At 39.9% G+C, this 19,195-nt stretch overlaps 1 protein-coding gene across 1 annotated transcript in view; it reads right to left on the reverse strand.

Moving 5' to 3' along the window:
- Nucleotides 1–308: 308 nt before the first annotated feature.
- Nucleotides 309–19,195, reverse strand: part of LOC109495616 (proline-rich receptor-like protein kinase PERK2) — a 315,475-nt gene continuing 296,588 nt past the window's right edge. Inside the window, exons 7-9 of the mRNA XM_023247452.2 lie at nucleotides 7,725–7,840; nucleotides 4,448–4,599; nucleotides 309–432 (exon numbers count right to left, since the gene is read on the reverse strand). The gene's annotated coding sequence lies outside the window, so the exon portion shown is untranslated. The remainder of the gene's footprint in view (nucleotides 433–4,447; nucleotides 4,600–7,724; nucleotides 7,841–19,195) is intronic.

The raw sequence follows: 19,195 nt of genomic DNA on the forward strand, positions 1-19,195 counted from the left end.
TGTTACAACTAGTAGAGCAGAGTTCCAAGCTGTTTATTTAGATAAGCATCAAAGTTTGGGATGCTGATCTGTACTCAAGAGACCTTTGATCCTGTGCACCTTGATTTGAAAATCAAATGGGAACTCTCACAAGAAAGATTTGTCTCTTCCGCTGCTTTCTGGTCTCAGCAAGGCCGGAAATACCAAGAGCTGGCGGTAGTTTAGAACTTCCGCTTCCTGTTCTGGAAGAAAGCAGACGTGGAGACACTACAAATGTTAACTAAAGAATACAGTGACCTTTTGCAATCCACCACAACATCCAGGTTAAATGTTGTTCAATGTTGCCTGTTTACTTAACCAGTGTAAGCTTATGTGTCACCATTTCAAACCAGGCAAAGCAAAGCCCCCAGAAGGTTTTCAGGTCACCATGCATTGGTCGCTTTTCTGGGGATCCTGAAAAAGAGGGAGAAACATTCTCCAGGAGTGGCATCTGGAAAGTCAATAGGATGTGCGCAGTCAAATGGCATGGAGGTCTGGTTAAAACACAAATTACTGGGTCCATCCCACCCAGACCACGATTTCTGATTCACTAAGTCTGGGGTATAGTCAGAGAATTTGCATTTCTAACAAGTTACCAGGTGATGCTGATTCTGTTGATCTGAGCATCACACTTAGAAAACCACTGCTTTAAGTGATTTCATCTGTGAAAATGGGGAAATTTTTTTTTAAACCCTATCAAATATTAGGGTTTCATTTTATTTATTTTGGGGGAGGAGTTCATTTTAAAGAGGAAGTGTGACAGGAGCACAGGGCTTAGAATTAGCCATACTTGGGATTTGAATCCAGATCTGTTCAAAGTTGTGAGTCCTGGAAAACTGCTTAACTCTGAACCATACTTTCCTTATTGGTAAAATGGGGGGGGGGGGATAATCATAACCTGTCTCTGAGAACCAAATGAGATACTGTATGTGTCAGGTGTCTGGCACATGGTATCCTGTAAGTGGTAATTTTTATTTTAAAAATCATAGGCACTACTGAGGCGCCTGGGTGGCTCAGTCAGTTAGGCATCTGACTTTGGCTCAGGTCATGATCTCATGGTTTGTGAGTTCGGGCCCCACGTTGGGCTCTGTACTGACCGTTCAGAGCCTGAAGCCTGCTTCAGATTCTGTGTCTCCTTCGCTCTCTTCCCCTCCCCCACTCACACTCTGTCTCTTTCTCTCTCTCTCAAAAATAAACAAACATTAAAAAAATTAAAAACAATAAAAATCACAGGCACTATTAATAAACAAACAAGGAAATGCATTCATATGTAGGCAATAATCCCTGAGATCCAGACACAGGAGAAACTTTGGTCAGGATGCACTTGGATCCTGGATTCAGATACTGGATTCAGATTCAATAAAAAGAAACCGGTACAGTTTAAAGAACAATCTTGTTCCTTTAAAATAAAAACCTCTCTCATGGGGTGCCTGGGTGGCTCAGTCTGTTGAGTGTCCAACTTCAGCTCAGGTCATGATCTGGCAGTTGAGGGGTTCGAGCCCCGCCTTGGGCCCTGTGCTGCTGGCTCGGAGCCTGGAGCCTGCTTCTGATTCTGTGTCTCCCTCTCTCTCTGCCTCTCCCCCACTCATGCTCTCTCTCTGTCTCAAAAATAAAGATAAACATTAAAAAAAAATTTTTTTTAATAAAAATTTCTCATAAGGTCCCTGGTTCTTTTTTTGTAAACTATCATTAATTCCCATTTCTTTATTGCCATCTTACAGCTCATTCTTTTAAAATTTTTTTTTGTAACATTTATTTGTTTTTTAGAAAGAGAGAGAGAGAGAGCCAGTGGGGAAGGGGCAGAGAGAGAGGGAGACAGAATCTGAAGCAGGCTTCAGGTTTTGAGCTAGATGTGGGGCTCAAGCTCAAAAGCCGTGAAATCTTGATCTGAGCCAAAGTAAGACACTTAACTGACTAAGCCACCCAGGTGCTCCTCAAATAGTTCATTCTAACAATTCCTTCTTTTTCTATCTCTTACTTGCTATATTTCTCTACTTTGCTGTTAATATAGAAAGAGAAGAGAAGAGAAAAGAAGAGAAGAGAAGAGAAGAGAAGAGAAGAGAAGAGAAGAGAAGAGAAGAGAAGAGAAGAGAAGGGGAAGAGGGAAGAAGGGAGGGAGGGAAGAAGGAAGAAGGAAAGGGAGGAGAGAGAAGAAAAAGAAAAAGAAAGAAAGAAAAAGAAAGAAAAAGAAAGAAAGAAAGAAAGAAAGAAAGAAAGAAAGAAAGAAAGAAAGAAAGAAAGAAAGAAAGAAAAAAAATTTTTTTCTAATATGGAAAAATTCTAGGGGCTGTAAACTCCTATGTAATGAAGTTAACCCTCTCCAGTTACCAAATCAGAGTCTGAGCACAAGGGGAAAGTTTAAAAATTGAAGAAAATTAACAACATATGTTAATAAACTAATCTAGTGACATTAAAATTAATTTATACTGCCCAGTTTCCATGTTAATGAGGCATCTGTGCCCTTCCACCAAAGTGATAGGGTATCACATCCAAAAGCAAAGGAAGAGGGTCGCCTGGGTGGCTCAGTCGGTTAAGCGGCCGACTTCGGTTCAGGTCACGATCTCGCGGTCCGTGAGTTCGAGCCCCGCGTCTGGCTCTGTGCTGACCGCTCGGAGCCTGGAGCCTGTTTCAGAGTCTGTGTCTCCCTCTCTCTCTGCCCCTCCCCCATTCATGCTCTGTCTCTCTCTGTCTCAAAAATAAATAAACGTTAAAAAAAATTAAAAAAAAAAAAAAGCAAAGGAAGAGCTATAGGGAAGTGGCCGGAAGTTCCCCACTGCTTTCAATGACTAAAAATGAGCTCAAACCAAAGTTAAATAAAAGGAACCGTTCATGCATTTATTAGGCATATATTCATAGCGAACTTACTATGGTCTGGCCTCTCTCTATGACACTTGGAATATACTTATGAGTAAAAGACACCCAAGTCCTCACCTCACAGAAGTTGTAGACTAGTTGGGAAAACAGACATTAATCAAATAAGCACACAAATACATAAAAAAGAGAAGCAGTGATATGACTGGTGCAATGGACCAAAAATAGGGTCTAAACAATATGGTGATTGGGGCAGCACGGAAGAAAGCCTACAGGAGCTATCACAGTCTGTGCAAAGTCACAAAGTAACAGGAGCATGATGGCACATCTGAAGGTATGAAAGGAGACTGAGGAGGCTGGAGGTGAGAGCAAGGAGGAGAACTGTGAAGGGCTTTGTGGCCAGGCAAGTAGTTCTTCATCCTACGAAGAGTGGGAAGCCACAAAATAGTTTTAATCGAGGAATTGGCATAATCTTTTTTTTAAGTGTATTTGTTTATTTTGAGAAAGAGAGAGTGAGCAGGGGAAAGGCAGAAAGGAGAGAGAGAGAGAGAGAGAGAGAGAGAGAAAGAAAGAGAGAGAGAGAGAGGGAGGGATAATCCCATTGTCAGCACAGGACCTGATGCAGGGCTCAAACTCATGGACCATGAGGTCATGGCCTAAGCCGAAATCAAGAGTTGGATGCTTAACCGACTGAGCCACCCAGGTGCCCCAGGAATTACCAAAATCTAATTAGCATTTGTAGAAGGTCACTTGGACTTCAGTGTGCCAAACAGGTTACCAAGTGTGCAGTGATGGGGCTGAGGAGGGGGACTCAGTGGAAAAGGAGGAGTAGTGGCAAGAGTCAGTGCAGTTTGGGGCACTACTGTTACAATCCAAGTAAGAAAGAATAGATGGCAGATTGGGCTTTGTGGTAATAAAATAGTTTAGTTATTCACTGCAACTTTCTTTAGTGGAAATTTGTTCAAAGAAGAAAAAAGAACGCCATTTCTCCACGAAGTCCAAGTAGAGATGGGCTGAAAGCCTACAGACGGACCACATGATCATTCTAAGTCCCCTCTGATACTGTGACATGTCTTGGATGAAGTTCTAACTCATACTTTTACATGACCAGCTTTATGAGTGACATTTTGTTTTGTTTCAGAGTTCTTGAATGTAGACTGCCCCAAACTCTTCACCTAGGTGCTTGAACTCACCATTTGCATTTCATCTTCAGTGTGGCAAAGGCTTATAATTTTTCAGGGACTCCTTGCAATAAAGGCCTCCAAGAGGAAAAATTTAATTTGTATTCTGGTTAAGCCCCCAGTAAGGAATAGATACCAAATTAGTTGAGAATGGGCTTTTGGAAAAATAGGGCTGAAGGGCTTTCTTAGTAGGCTTTAGGAGATGACAGAAGAGGAAAGAGTGTTGAAGCAGAGTGGACAAAGAGGGGATAGGACACTAAAGAGAAACTTCACCTCCTTCCTCAAGTTTGCTGGGGCCAACCCTATAAATGAGGAGCTATGGCAGGTCATTACAGAAAATGGGTTACCATTTCAAATTGGTTTTACACAATACCCTACCTGCACAGAGTATCAACCAAGAATGAGGATAAATTCCAGCCCACATTTTCTTACCATACCTTTCATTTTTGGAAGTGATCCCAGTAAAGGCAGAGAGATGTGTCTGTGAACATGGACTTCCTGTCCATCGCAGCTCAGGAAGCCACCACTTCTCCATTCCCATCCATTTTTGTGCTGAAGTCATTCCCATATTTTTCTACATGGCTCCTCTCTGGGGAAGGTACAGAAATATCATAAACTGTGGCCATTCCTAGGGGCCAGGCTGTTTATTTCCTCTTCTTTCAGATAGGTCCAAGCCCTGACCCTCTGAGCAAAGACATTCCTAAGACAAGACCACTGCTTTTCTCTTCCTCTAATATTGCTCTCAACTTATACTGAACCTTTTCCATATCCTGCACACTGTTATTAAAGGAAGTTCTGCTACCAATTGGTCTGAAAGAATTTTCCTGGAGTTTAAATCTTCTAAGGGAATGTATATTGAAAGGTTGCATAGGTAGCAACACAAATCACATTTATCTGGAGTGGTTCTGCAAAATGCAGGTCCTGAACCCTGGCTCAAACCTACTAAATCAAAATCTACCTTGTCAAAAACACTCCAAGTGATTCCCAGTACACTGGGGTTTAGCAACTACTGTTCTATGGCAGCTGCATTACAGCCCTATATGGAGGCTCTACTGTGTCCCAAGTTAGCGGGAAGGAACCTCAGCTTTTCACACCCATGCAGTGGCCTAAACAGCTTTATTTATTAGGTCAATCAAGTAGATTGGTCAGGAATTTTGCCTCAAACGAAAAGGTTTAGATTTTCCTCTGAAATTATTTTTAGAGAGAGGTTGGAGTAAAGGGAGGATGGTTATCATCTCATCTCCACATGGATGGAACACCCTTCTAGTAGGCATTTGAAAATGTAGGTGGGGAGGGCACATTGTTGACTGGTGGGTGCTACAGGCACTTGGTGTTCAAGGGCCAGAGATGCTACACACCTTGCCTTTAGTGGCCCTCCCACACAGCAAAGAATTGAGCCAACAATACCCCAGGTTGAGAATCCTTCAGCTTTGACTCCCCTATGATGCTGAATGCATGTGTTTGATACTTGCCATAGAAGCCTCCCTTCATGCTGTACATTGAATAGAGTGTATATATTTCTATGTTGTTGAACAGTATATATAAAATTCTCAGCACTGTGCTTGTTTTATTATTGGTAGTTCTAGGAGTTTTCAGACTTTTATTATTTGATCAATGAAAATGAGTGGTTGAGGATTAATTAATCAGATTGACTTTCCTTAGGGCTTGCTGACTTGAACACAATTCAGAGATTAAAAAAAAAAAAAGGAAGGAGGCTGATATAATCTATTGTTAACTTACAAGGTCTGTGTCAAATCTTTTGGTTACCCCAAGAAAATTCAGTATCGGGGCACCTAGCTGGCTCAGTTGGAGGAACACATAACTCTTGATCTCAGGGTCATGAGTTTGAGCCCCATCTTGGGTGTAGAGATTATTTAAAAATAATATATTTTTTAAAAAGTCCAAAGTCCAGTATCTGTTAGACCACAATTCATCATCTTATTGCTTTCAGTAACAACATTAGAGTATTCAATGGCTTATACAGAATTGTTCTGAAAGTTGGGAAAATAGAGTGCACCAATATTTGGCCTTAGCTTTCACTGCTGTTAATGGTAGTTTCTAAGATAAATTGAGCTTTCTATAAAAATAAATCCAGTGTTAGGAATAATTCATACCAGACCCAGAAAAAAAGATCCTTGCAGAAAAAACACGGCTGAAATGGTATTCTTGCCAGAAGCCATATACCATTCTGAAATTTATTTCCTTTTTAGTGGAAGAAAGGACTTCAAAGCCATAAGTATACACATATGCTACAAGTATGTCTAAAATCTAAATGTAGGAACCTCTGAACCAACTTCCACATGATATTATTAGCAATTCTATAATTTATACTATGAGATAATATCAAAATGAGGAGATGTAGAGATTGAGAGATGACATAAGTTACCTAAGTAAAGAACAGTGAGGTTTGGAAGAGAGAAAATTCTACAATACCAATGTCATCCATAACTCCTCATCACCTTTAGGATAAAATAGAAGTTTCTTTACATGTCCTGCAAGTCCCTTCCTGATGTTACTCTTTGAAAACTAACAAATCAGTATATATTTTGAGTAGTCGTTTCCAAAGCAAAGAAAAGCGTGTGGAGGCACAACATAAAAAAGAAAAACACTGCTTCTAGAGAGGGCAGAGGTGATGTTCTAGTGTCCACTTTGCCACCAACTGTGTTCAAGTTCCTTTTTGTCATCTGTGAAACTGTGGGAGAGGCCAGGTGACAGCTGAAATCAGCAGCGGTCTAACAGTTTATCAATTCTTAGAATTTCTACTTTATTATCAGCATTGCGAAGCATGCCACGAGGCTTATGACTGGTCTGTTTCACATCTTATTCTTTCTTTATGAACTGTGTCATGGATTAACATAAACTTGAGAAGCAATTGCTAATCGTTTGAACACTGATATCCTTTTAAAGTGTTAAAAGGACCTTCTGGTAGTGAAAGGCAAGCATGAAACTCATGCTTTTATTTATTTTATTGAAATGTACAAGTTTTTTTAAACTCCAAATTTAGTACTTGGCCCATCTGTTTCCTTTAACACTCCTTTGAGAATGATCCTTTAAATTTCAATGAGTTGCAAAAAGATTGTTTTGGTAATATATCATACTGAAGCAATTCAAGTTCGCACTAATTCTAAATCTAATGAAACCCTCCTTGTAGCCGTTCATCAGGGGATATTTTCACATTTTTGGTGTCTTTCATAGCAATATTAAGAATTTTTTAGTATGAGAGTTCTCCCAGAGGTTTTTCAAAATAAGTAGTTTCTAAATAGGCTTTTCAAAGAATCCAATAAAAGCAAAGATAGTATGGTGGCAGCTGCTTAGAAAAGAAAAAGAAAAAAAAACCCTCATAATTGGTCTATAAAGATTTCAAGAAGCCCACACTGCTTAAATAATATTTTTAAATAAGTATTAAGGTTTCAATACAATAATACAAATTAGTAGACTACAAAATACACAAATATAAAGTGACTGGCCCAAGATATGTAATCACTATTTTACCACAAACTTCTGTAACTTTCATCCCAAACAATCCAGTCCCAGAAATCAAGTTTAATCCCAAGAAGATACATTTTTATGCATTTCTAACATCTGAATTCTGCCAGAAACAGGTGTCTTGGGACTCTCCTCGTGGCTTTCTGCTTGACATCTCCCCAGCCTGGCTCCCCTCCCACCTAGCATCATCCTCCTGTGTTCACAAAGGAGCCCCAGGGCGCTGCTTACCACATGCGGAGGCACCCAGGCAAGATTCTGAGACTTGAGCAGTGACATTCCAATTAACTGTACACATTGTCAAGGCAGTGATGATGGAATTTTCAAGTATGTGGCAGAGTTGTGTTCTGATGGAAAAAGAGAGAGACTGATTTCAAGTGTAATAATTAGGATTTTCACTCTTTTGGGGAAAAAGCATTAGTCAGAATGTCACTGTCATTCACATACTGCAGGACCTAGAGAAGTCTGTGTCCTATAAGAGTGATGGAGAATGGATGTCCCTATAGAACTGTCTCCCATATTGCTAAGGGGACTTCTAGCTGGCCTGCTAGGCTCAAGAAAACTGGGAAGCCTATCTGGATTTATAGTAGAGGACAGGAAAGCAAAACAGATGAGGAACAGATAAAAGGTGAAGGATTCAAGACAGCCTGAGTGAACCAAGTTCATGGGACAGATTTTACCAGGAGAGAGACTTAGGGCAAAAATCTGAAGACTTTCACTATGCTAAGGATGAGATCTCTTCCAGAACTTTTTGGGGGACATTGCAATACACTTGATCTTAGCCAAAAGGTCGAGAAACTATGGGGATAACACTGCAATAAGCATTTAGTTTCTCTTTAATTAACTTTCATTGCATGATTGATATTTTTTTGAATGTGGCACCATCTGCCAGGGATCTATTAGTCCCTCAGGCATAATTGGAAGTCACCCTTTCCAAGATGAGGACCTGATCATGTCAACTTGACTCCTGAAAGTCCTCTAAAAGTTCCTAATCACTGTGCTTAGCACTGCATGTTCTGGCCCCTACCTTGGTTCAGTCACATCTCCTGCCATCAACCAAAATCTATACTCCAGCCACATATGAAATGGATCAATCCCAAAATGTACTGCTGTAATACTGTGCCTTATAATAAGAAATATATACTTGGTCTTTCTTGCATTCCTAGGACAAAGCTCCTAAAGCCATTAAAGTTTCTTAAATGTTGAGAGAGGAAAAGATGTCTCATATTATGTTAATGAGATGACTTTTATTACCCTAAGGATTGGGGCTGGTTCCCAGGGGAACCAACCCTGTGAACAGGAGGTTGGAATTTTCAGTTCCTCCTTTGAGGAGAGGAGAGGAGCTAAAGGTTGAGCCAATCACCAACGGCCAATGATTTAATCAGTCGTGCCTATGTAACGATGCCTCCATAAAAATCCGAAAGGATGGATGTCAGAAGCTTCTGGGTTGGTGATCACTTGGAGATGTGGGGAGAGTTGCTTGCTTAGAGATTACAGAAGTTCTGCATGCTTTCCCACCTACCTAGCCCCATGTGAGGCATCTCTTCCATTTGGCTGTTCCTCATGTGTATCCTTTTATTATAAACCGGTGGTCTAGTAAGTAGAATGTTTCTCTGAGTTCTGGGAGCCACTTTAGCATATTAATCAAACCCTAAGAGGGCTTATAGGAGCCTCCGATCTTTAGCCAGTTGGTTAGAAGCACAGGTAACAACCTGACTTTGTCACTGATGTCTAAAGTGATGAGGCAGTCTTTGGGACTAAGTCCTTAGCCTATGGGATCTGATGCTATCTCCGGGTAGATAGTGGCAGAACTGAGTTGAATTGTAGGACACCCAGCTGGTGTCAGAGGATCACTTGGTGAAACACACACACACACATTGTGATCTCATAGATCTTCAGACCTTCACACTCACTTTTGCTCCCTCATCTTGAAACACATTCATATCCCATTCATCCACCTATCCACCAAGTATTTGTTGAGCACCTATTATGTGTTAAGTACCATTCTAGGTACTGAGTGACTAAAATAGTGAACAACAACAACAACAAAGCAATGAACAAACCACACAAAAAGCTGCTACCTACATGGGTTGCATATTCCCTTGGGTGATCCTCATGCCATTCAAAACATCCTCCGATATCAACAAAATGTGGTGTGTGGACTTTGTTTGAATCTTTAAAAAAAATCACAAGACACCTGAAATTTGAATCTGACTGGATATTTGGAAATATTAAGAAATTATTATTGATTTTTAGGTGAGATAATACTATTATAGTCATGGTTTTTAAATAAAACAAGAGTCTTTATCCTTTAGAGATAACACACTAAAATATTTACAGACACAATAACATAAGGTCTGGAATTAGATTCAAAATAGTCCATTGAGGGGTTGGGGGTAGTGAGGAGAGTGCAGATGAAACAAAACTGTCTTTTGTAAATAATTGTTGAATCATCCCTCTACGTTTGTATATGCTTGAAAATTTCTATCATACGAAGTTTAAAAAAAGGAAGAAACCAAAGTAAAGATGTATTGGGCTTCCTGCCCCCTACAAGTCTTCCCTGGGACTCCAATCCCAACTCTACTTCCTGAAAGCCAAGGGCTGCTCTTGCTCTCATAGCCATTTGGCTCGCCTTATCTTCACAGCATTTCATGACTGTCACTTCATGTATCATTCCCATGAGACTGTTAGCCACTTGAAGGCAGGGATCGTCTGTGTCTTTCTAACCATTCTTTCATCAGCTCCAGCTATAATGCCTGGCAGAAAAATAGACACTAGGCATCATCTCTGCAAATGAAAAGCCAAGACTATAATAATCAGATTTTAACGAAGGTGGCATTGGTTTTAAGGGAACAGAAACTTGTTTCCTGTACTATAGAAAATTATCTGGCAAATGCAATCTTATTCACTCAACACGTATTTACTGAGTCCTCCTATGTGTAAAAGATCCTGTGCTGGGGACCATAAACTCCCTATTAACAATTGTCTTCCTTCCTTGGAGTATCCATGAAAGACTGGGGGAAGATGCAGGGGTGCCCGTGCACATGTGCGTGCGCGCGCGTGCGCGCGCACACACACACACACACACACACACACACACACACACACACTTAGTTATTTTCTCATTGTTGGTCCCTTCAGTATCTAGTTGAGGCTAACAAACAAAGTTAGTATCCCTGTAGCAGCACCTAGCATCTCTGTTCATTTGCTTTATGTACTGTTTTGATGAGCAAATAAAATTCCTTGTCATTTAAAATGGTAGCCATTAGGGGCACCTGGGTGGCTCAGTCGGTTAAGTGTCCGACTTTAGTTCAGGTCATCATCTCGTGGTTCATGGGCTCAAGCCCCGCATCAAGCTCTGTGCTGATGGCTCAGAGCCTGGAGCCTGCTTCAGATTCTGTGTCTCCTTCTCTCTCTGTCCCTCCCTCACTTGCACTCAGAGATCTCTCTCTCTCTCTCTCTCTCAAAAATAAACAAGCATTAAAAAATATTTTTAATGGTAGTTTTTTTTTAATTGTCAAAAAAAAAAAAAAGATGGTGTGCCTGGGTGGCTCAGTTAAGCATCAGATTTAGGCTTAGGTCATGATATCACAGTTTGCGGGTTCAAGCCCCACATCGTGCTCTGTGCTGATAGCTCAGAGCCTGGAGCCTGCTTCGGATTCTGTGTCTCCCTCTCTCTCTGCCTCTCCCCCATTGTGCTCTGTCTCTCTGTCTCCCTCTCTAAAAAATAAATAAACTTTAAAAGTTAAAAATAAAAGGAAATGGTAGCTAGCTCTCCTTAATAAAAATTAAGTTAGCTGAAAATAAAAACAACTTTGGCTTTTCCTCTGAGGTTTATTTTCTTCCTAAAATAATTAAAAGACAAAATACATAGGCAAATTATTTATCCTACTAATAATATGAAATTTGCTAAGTCCTACAGGTTTCAATAAGTAGTGAGTGATACGAATCTCTGACACCCAACTTCTCCCAATTCCAAATTAAGTACAAATAATAAAATCAATGTCATGATAAGGTAAGATGGATAATACACTCTAATTTTGAGATATTCCTCTCTTCTAGAGAGATTACTTGCCTCATTTGGAGTAAAACTACATCATCTGCTAAGAAAAATTCACATGAAATAGAGTACTTTCAAAGAGTATACATTTAACTAACTCACTTTACTCTTCTATTATATCTTTGTACTTAACTTTGTTAAGTGCTTGACATATGTCAACGTTTCAAAACCTGGGGCACCTAGGTGGCCCAGTTGGTTAGGCATCAGTGCTGACAGCATGGAGCTGGCTTGGGATTCTCTCTTTCTCACTCTCTGCCCCTCCCCTGCTCATGCTCTCTGTCTTTCTCAAAATGAATAAACATTAAAAAATATTTCAAAACCTGTGATAATCTTGCTCAGTGATGGCACAGTCTGACAGCCAAAGATATCCTTAATACAATTAACTCCATCAATTCCAAGATGAAATATACTTTGAAAGAACTATTAACAATGCTCTTGTAACAAACAAAATGTTACAAAACAGAAACCAGGATCACTACTGCAAATTCTCTAATACACCAGTACTAAGTAGGGCCAACTCTCATGATCTTCACCATCATGGGATCACACAGGGCATGCACCTAAAGAAACTGACCACATTTTATTTGAATGAACAAGTGAATGAATCTCATTGGTTTGGAGTAATGAGGCAGTGTCATATATTAAAAGTCTATGTTATAGAGGAATGTACATACTTATATTTATTATTCTAAGAATATACTGAAGCTAAAAATTATATCTTGACAAAAGATTTTGGAGAAACTCCTTTACTAATAGCCAAAATACTATTTTGACCAAGCATCTGAATATAAATAATATTTGAAAATATTCAAGTATGTGTTTAAAATATTTAAGCATAGTAACTTATAGTAGTAAGTTTCATTATCTGTAAAGAACAATTTTATTAAACCAAGTGAAATTCCTACCTATTCCTCACTTTCAATGTTCTCTAGTATGGGAGACAGCACCCAGTTGCTGACACCAGAAACGTGGTTTGAACCCTCTTTTGGACTCTCCCTTTCTGCTAGTCTCATCCACCTGATTACCAAAGTGCACTGTGCCTATGATCTAGTTTTTCCTCTTGTCTGCCTGAGAAAGTCCCACTTTCCCTCACAATTCACAATTCTGTACAGCCTAACCTGACTTCCCCAGGCAGATTTAGATATTCCTAACATCTCTTATAATCCTCAGTCATATTTCTATTACAGTATATTCTTAATCTTATTATTGGAACCCAACCTCCCTTCCCAATGGGATGGATCACAGCCAATTCAGGCTAGGTAAGACTGATGGGGCAAACCAATATCCACAAGAGGGAGCCATAAATCAGGACTCAGAGATCAGAAATTAGCCCTAGAATCAAGGGATCAGGTTAAAATAGTACCTGGAAGACAAAGCTAAGATGTAGGAAGGAGAGGACAGAATTAAGAACAGGTTAGTAAAAGGAAGAGGGTCTAGAAAGATTGCCACATACATTGGTGGGTCAGGGGATGCCATTTACCTGAGAGAGTTTTGGTATATGGGGAATATTAAGCTGTCTAAAAGAACCAAGTCAAAGCAATCATCAGGAATGTTCCATTTATGTGCCAGATGAATGGTAAACTATTGAGAGTGCAGTGGTCTAAATTCCTCTCCCAGGTAAGTGGAAACCAGGGCTCCAGTTCAGCTGAGATTCCAAAGCTGGAGGATGTGAAAGAGTCTGGGGGTGAGCTGGTTGTTATAGGGTGAGAGTAGAAGGCAACTGAATCTATGGCTCAGGACCCAAGAAAAGGGTAGAAAAAGTCAAGGTGACTACCAAGCACTCATCCATTTATTCAGTAAATATACATTCAGTGCCTAATGTGTGCCAAGTTCTGTGTCAGTGTCTTAGTCAACTCGAGCTGCCACAACAAAATATGATAGATGGGGTAGCTTAAGCAACAGGAATTTATTTCTCCCAGTTCTGGAGACCAGAAGTCCAAGATCAAAGTACAGCAGGGTTGATGTCTGGTAAGAGCTTTCTCCCTGGATGGCAAATGTCCACCTTCTCACTGTATCTTCACAGGCCTCTCCCCAGTGTGTGCAGGTGGAGAGAGTGAAAGCAAGCTCTCTATGTTGTCTTTTCATACGGGCACTAATTCCATCATGGGCCCCATCCTCTGACCTCATCTAAACCCATTTATCTCCCAAAGCTCCCATCTCCAACTACCATCACGTTGGGAATTAGGGCTTCAACATGTGAGTTGTGGGAACACAATTCAGTCCATGGCAGCCTGAGTGCTTTGATGTTTACGGTGGAGCAGATCCTTTACAAGTGCAAGCAGCAGAATGTTGCAGAGAGGAAAAACTCAGAGGTTGTTTTTATTTATTTTTAATGTTTATTTATTTTTGAGAGAGAGAGAGAGAGCATGAATAGGGGAGGGGCAGAGCAAGAGGGATACAGAATCCAAAACAGGCTCCAGACTCTGAGCTGTCAGCACACAGCCCGACTCAGGGCTCAAACCCATGGACCATGAGATCATGACCTGAGCCAAAGTCAGACGTTCAACCGACTAAGCCACCCAGGTGCCCTCTAATTCAGAGGTTTTTGAGGAGAATGTATTTACAGTAGTGAGTTCATTATCTACAAAGAAAGATTTTATTCAACCAAGTGAAATACCTACCTATTCCTGAGTTTCAATGTTCTCCAGTATGGCAGACACATCCATACTGTCTGACACCAGACCCTTCCAGCTGGCACCAGAAACCTGGCTTGAACTTTCTTTTGGACTCTCCCTTTCTCCTAGCCTCATCACCTGATTACCAAAGTTTTAAGGAGAATGTATTTCATGGGTTGCTAACCTAGTCGTCAACTTTAAGGAAACGGTAGAAGATAAGAATGAGACCCAAACCAGGGTCAGAAGCAAAGAGTCTGTGAAACAATAAGAGCCAGGGAAGTTCAGGACAGTAGCCTCGGAAGATGTGCAGAGGTAACAGCATATGGGGTGGGGAGGTTTGAAGGGTAGGGTTCCTTGTGGTCGCTGAACCCAAAGGGAAGGCCAGTGAGGTGTTGAACTTGTTCAGAAATGAGAGAGAAGGGGTCTTAGATGCAAGTTCCTCTTCAGGCTGTAGCAAGCACTGGAGCAGTTAATAAATATTTGTTGAGTAACTTAATGAATATGACTGTCCTGCTTTTAAAATTGATTTAAATTAGTCTGACTCATAAAGAGTACTTTTTTAAACAAATAATTCTTGTAAACTTCTGTCCCAGCTGTCCAGTTTAGAGATAATCTAGCTCCTTTTCTTCTTTCTAGGACCTTTTTCTGCCTCCTGTCTTTTCTGACTCTCCCTGAACATAAAGAGAGTTTTGAATCTTATAAAGCAATGAAGAGAAAGGGGGTGAAGCTGAGCAATCAAGTTGGATAGTTTGGAGGAAGTCACAGCAAAAGACTTGATGCAGAAACACTCATTGTTTGTGATTTTCATTTGGCTATGTAATCCTGGCATCTGTATCATGGCCATAGCTGAAATTCACTAGCCCTCCTTCCATGTTACCAGTGCAGAAAGTACCCAAGTGGCTTACAGTTCACAACTGAATAAATGCTATTTGCGTTCCTGTTGAAGCCTTGATAGGATATTATGTAATAGAGGAAGAAGCCTACAGGGACAGCAAGGCCACTTGATGCTTTGCAGCACGTATTGTCTTCCCACTCATTGCCTTGCCAACGTGGGTGTGTGCACGTGGTCCTTCCCGGAGCCACTTCCACTGGGCTCCTGGAACGGCTGCCACTGTCATTGGCTGTGTTGCTGGGAATCTGTCAGCTAGATTCTCCTCACTGCTGGGGGGAATAGCATGAGGAAGTTCAGCCAGGGTCAAGGAGGCTTGTTTTCTCTTCCTCATCAATGGATTTACTCTATAAACTGATTTGTCCTGTCAAATCAAAGGAAATCCTCTTTGTTTTTCACACTTGAGCTTCCCTAACGTAAGCACTATCTAAGGAGTCGTGATTAAGTCGCAAACTTATTTCAAACATGCACGTTGCATTTGTTTTTTCCTGGAATGATGATGAGATCAAGGCCTGGGTCTGTGAGGCAGTTTGTGAGAAATTTCTGGAAGTATAAGGTGTTTGTCAGGATTGATGGTGATGGTTTGAAGTTATTTTACCCCTTTGTGGTTCTGTTATTCTCCAAGGATTTTAACCCCATTTCCTGAAACCCACACAAAAAGGCTTCAATGATAAAACTTTCCAAATGGCAAAATGTTACAAAGGCTTAGTGCAAGATCTAGCCTGTGTCTGGTAATATTCAATTCCTCAAATGTTGAGGATATTAAAAATGAGCCTTCCTAAAGGTGCAGTAAGCCTTTCTATATTTCTTCAGACAATTGAAAGGACACCATATGTTAAGTGCTAAAATATTAGATCTCAAATGAGCTATGATCAGAAAAATAGTGTCTAAAAGAAAAAACTAGCCATAGAAATCATAAAGTTTTTAAATAATAGGGTGAAAATGGCCTTAAAGATCAATGAAATAGTCATTACACTCCTGACACTTTGCAGCTGAGGGGAAGTTAAGGCCACTCAGATGACACGATTTGTACATGGTGACAAAACTCAGGGGTGGAGAAATGGCAAAATACAGGTCTTCTATTCCCCGTGGTCCAAGGCTGTGCTATAGAAAATTTTAATCCTCTGCACATTCTCCTGCTCCAAACTGCACATTTAAGAATACATGTTTTGTATTAAAATTCCAAACTACTATGAAAATTGAAGGCTATGTCTCCACGTATTTCCTCAAACATTTCCAAACGGATTTTTTTTTGTTTTTGCATTGCATTTGGACTCTATTCTTAATTCAAAAGCTTACATAAAAGCAAGTCTTTGGCATTTTTTTTAAAGATGGAGATTTCCTTTGTGTCTTAGACCTTAGAGCTTCCTCAGACCTTATTTCTTCATCTTAGCTAGTTTGATTTTCCTTTTTTAAACTCCTTTATTTTCATTTAATGAAAAATGTGTGCTTCATTTTCTAAAAAAGTGTGCTTATCACTTACCTCCTTGCCACGTGTCTTATTTAGTCATTATTTGAAATCCTTGTCTTATTTAGTCATAAAAGTCCAAATACAATTTAACATGTAGCAAAAAAAAGAGGTACAATTGGAAAAATGAGTTTTGCTAAATTAAGCAGTATTTCTAGAAGATCATAGAGAAATGAATTCTCTGTGAGCTATACACATGTTAGCACTGAATAATAAGCACCACCTTCTTGGGGCACCTGGGTGGCTCAGTTGGTTGAGCGTCTGATTTCGGCTCAGGTCATGATCTCGCAGTCTGTGAGTTTGAGCCCTGCATCGGGCTCTGTGCTGACAGCTCGGAGCCTGGAACCTGCTTCGGATTCTGTGTCTCCCTCTCTCTCTGCCCTTCCCCCGCTCACGCTCTGTCTCTCTCTCTCTGTCAAAAATAAATAAACATTAAAAAAAAATTAAAAATAAAATCACCACCTCCTCTAAATGCTACCATCAAGGTATCAAATCCCAGTGTCCTTTGTCTAAGGTCAGGTATGGTTATCCCCTTGGAGATTTGAAGATAACAGACATATATCAATTAAATTAGAAAGATGAAAGATTTGGGGCGCCTGGGTGGCGCAGTCGGTTAAGCGTCCGACTTCAGCCAGGTCACGATCTCGCGGTCCGTGAGTTCGCGCCCCGCGTCAGGCTCTGGGCTGATGGCTCAGAGCCTGGAGCCTGTTTCCGATTCTGCGTCTCCCTCTCTCTCTGCCCCTCCCCTGTTCATGCTCTGTCTCTCTCTGTCCCAAAGATAAATAAAAAATGTTGAAAATAAAAATTAAAAAAAAAAAAAAGAAAGATGAAAGATTATTAGAGTGAAGATTTTGTTTCTCCAGGCTGACTGCAGTTCTAAAGAATGAATATTAAATGAAAATTAGTAAAGAATTTTAATTCAAATCTATTTAGTGTTCTTGAGGAGTTCATCAAAAATAACTACTGACATGTCATTATCCAACAAGTTCAAAGTACTTCCTACTTGGTAAAAGAAGACACTTCATGTTCTGTATAATCATGCTGTCATAAGAATAATAAAAAAAAATCTTTGATTTGACAGAAAGTATTTTTCTCCTACAGGAATTAAAAGGAGGGGAAAACCCAAGTTGTTGAGTGCAAAAATAATTGTTGTAGTAATCAGTGTTCAATTTGGCTATAAGCAATATTGATATAGGTTTTATGTCCAAAGAAGGCAGTATCATTGGAATTGCTATAATGGATGAATAATTATTTTGCAATATAACCATGTATTTTACCAAAATACCTTCCTTATGCAACAGAAAATTGAGCAAGTTTAAAAACAGTGACTCATGACCACCTGCTACTTCTAAAAACCCAGTGATATGCATAGCTATTATACAGAGGCTAGTAATCTCTTTTTAGAGATCTAGATCTCTCTTTTTATTCTCTACCTTTGTCAGCCAACTCACTTTATGGCTATTAAGTCCACAAAGCTTCTGAATCCTCTCCAGCTCATCTCATAACAAAAGTTGACCACCTGACATGCAGGCCTGGTTTTGTGAAAATACATTAATCCCACCCTAAGACTATGATAACCTGAGTCAACAGTGAACACATTAGTGAAATACAATTGCTGGTTTATGGAATTATTCCAGTTAGCCACTGAGCATGAGGCATCTCCTAGTTCTTCCATTGTTTAAAGATTCATTCAATTTGTCATTAAGCTGAGTGGACATAAAAGATGAAGCAATGAAATCATGAGTTGATCTAGCCACTAAAATAACCCCCATCATTTTTTTAAAAACTTAATATTAACTCAATTTTTTATTTAATATGTCATATCTGGATGGAGACTTTGAGCTATAACAAGTAACGATTTTCAAAGTACAAAAACTTACTGAAATGCTTTCTGTCAAACATTTTTATTGACCTCTGGAGCAGTCTAGAATCCTTGAAAGAAAATTAAAACCTCTAAGCAGGTAAAACAAATTCACACCACCAGTATTTCAATCAATGAAGAAACATCCTGCATGCATTTTTTCCAAAACAAAATTAAACTGAAGTCTAGGAGAACTGATCTAGATGACACCCTAAAAAGTATCTTGCCTTACCCCCCCAAATGATAGAGGGAAAACTGAGGTCTAACTAGGTGAAGCGTATAGAGGCTCATATGGCCTCAGTGGCTCATATATAAATACACTGGAACTAGGTGGAAGGTCTCTCTGCTCTGTTCTTTCCATGCAGGACAGAGTTCACAATCATTCCTGTGCCTCCACTTGTAAGATCCTCTCTTCCTATCCTCTTGTTCCAAGTACCTAATCTATGTGTTATTCCGAAAGAGTCTGAATTTCTCAGTTAACTATTAAGTTTGGGAACTAATCGCTTAAGCAACATGTGGTCTTTCAATTATGCCGTCATCCATGGCATATGCATAGATGCTCCCTAACAAAAGTTGTCTCTGATCAAACTGGTTTGGGTAACGCTAGGATAAACAAAGTTTTCTCCTCTGTAAAACTGTTTCAGGCCTTTAAAACATTGATGTGCTTCATGAACCTTTGGATGTGTGTATCCCAACTTTATTTGGTATGATTTTTTTCTTCGTTTTTGAAACAGCATATGTCATAGACACTATGACAAAATGAAACATACATAATATGGGAAACACTGTGACATAAGCTAATTCCTAAT

The sequence above is a fragment of the Felis catus genome, chromosome F1, assembly GCF_018350175.1.
Source record: "Felis catus isolate Fca126 chromosome F1, F.catus_Fca126_mat1.0, whole genome shotgun sequence".
Classification (NCBI taxonomy): domain Eukaryota; kingdom Metazoa; phylum Chordata; class Mammalia; order Carnivora; family Felidae; genus Felis; species Felis catus.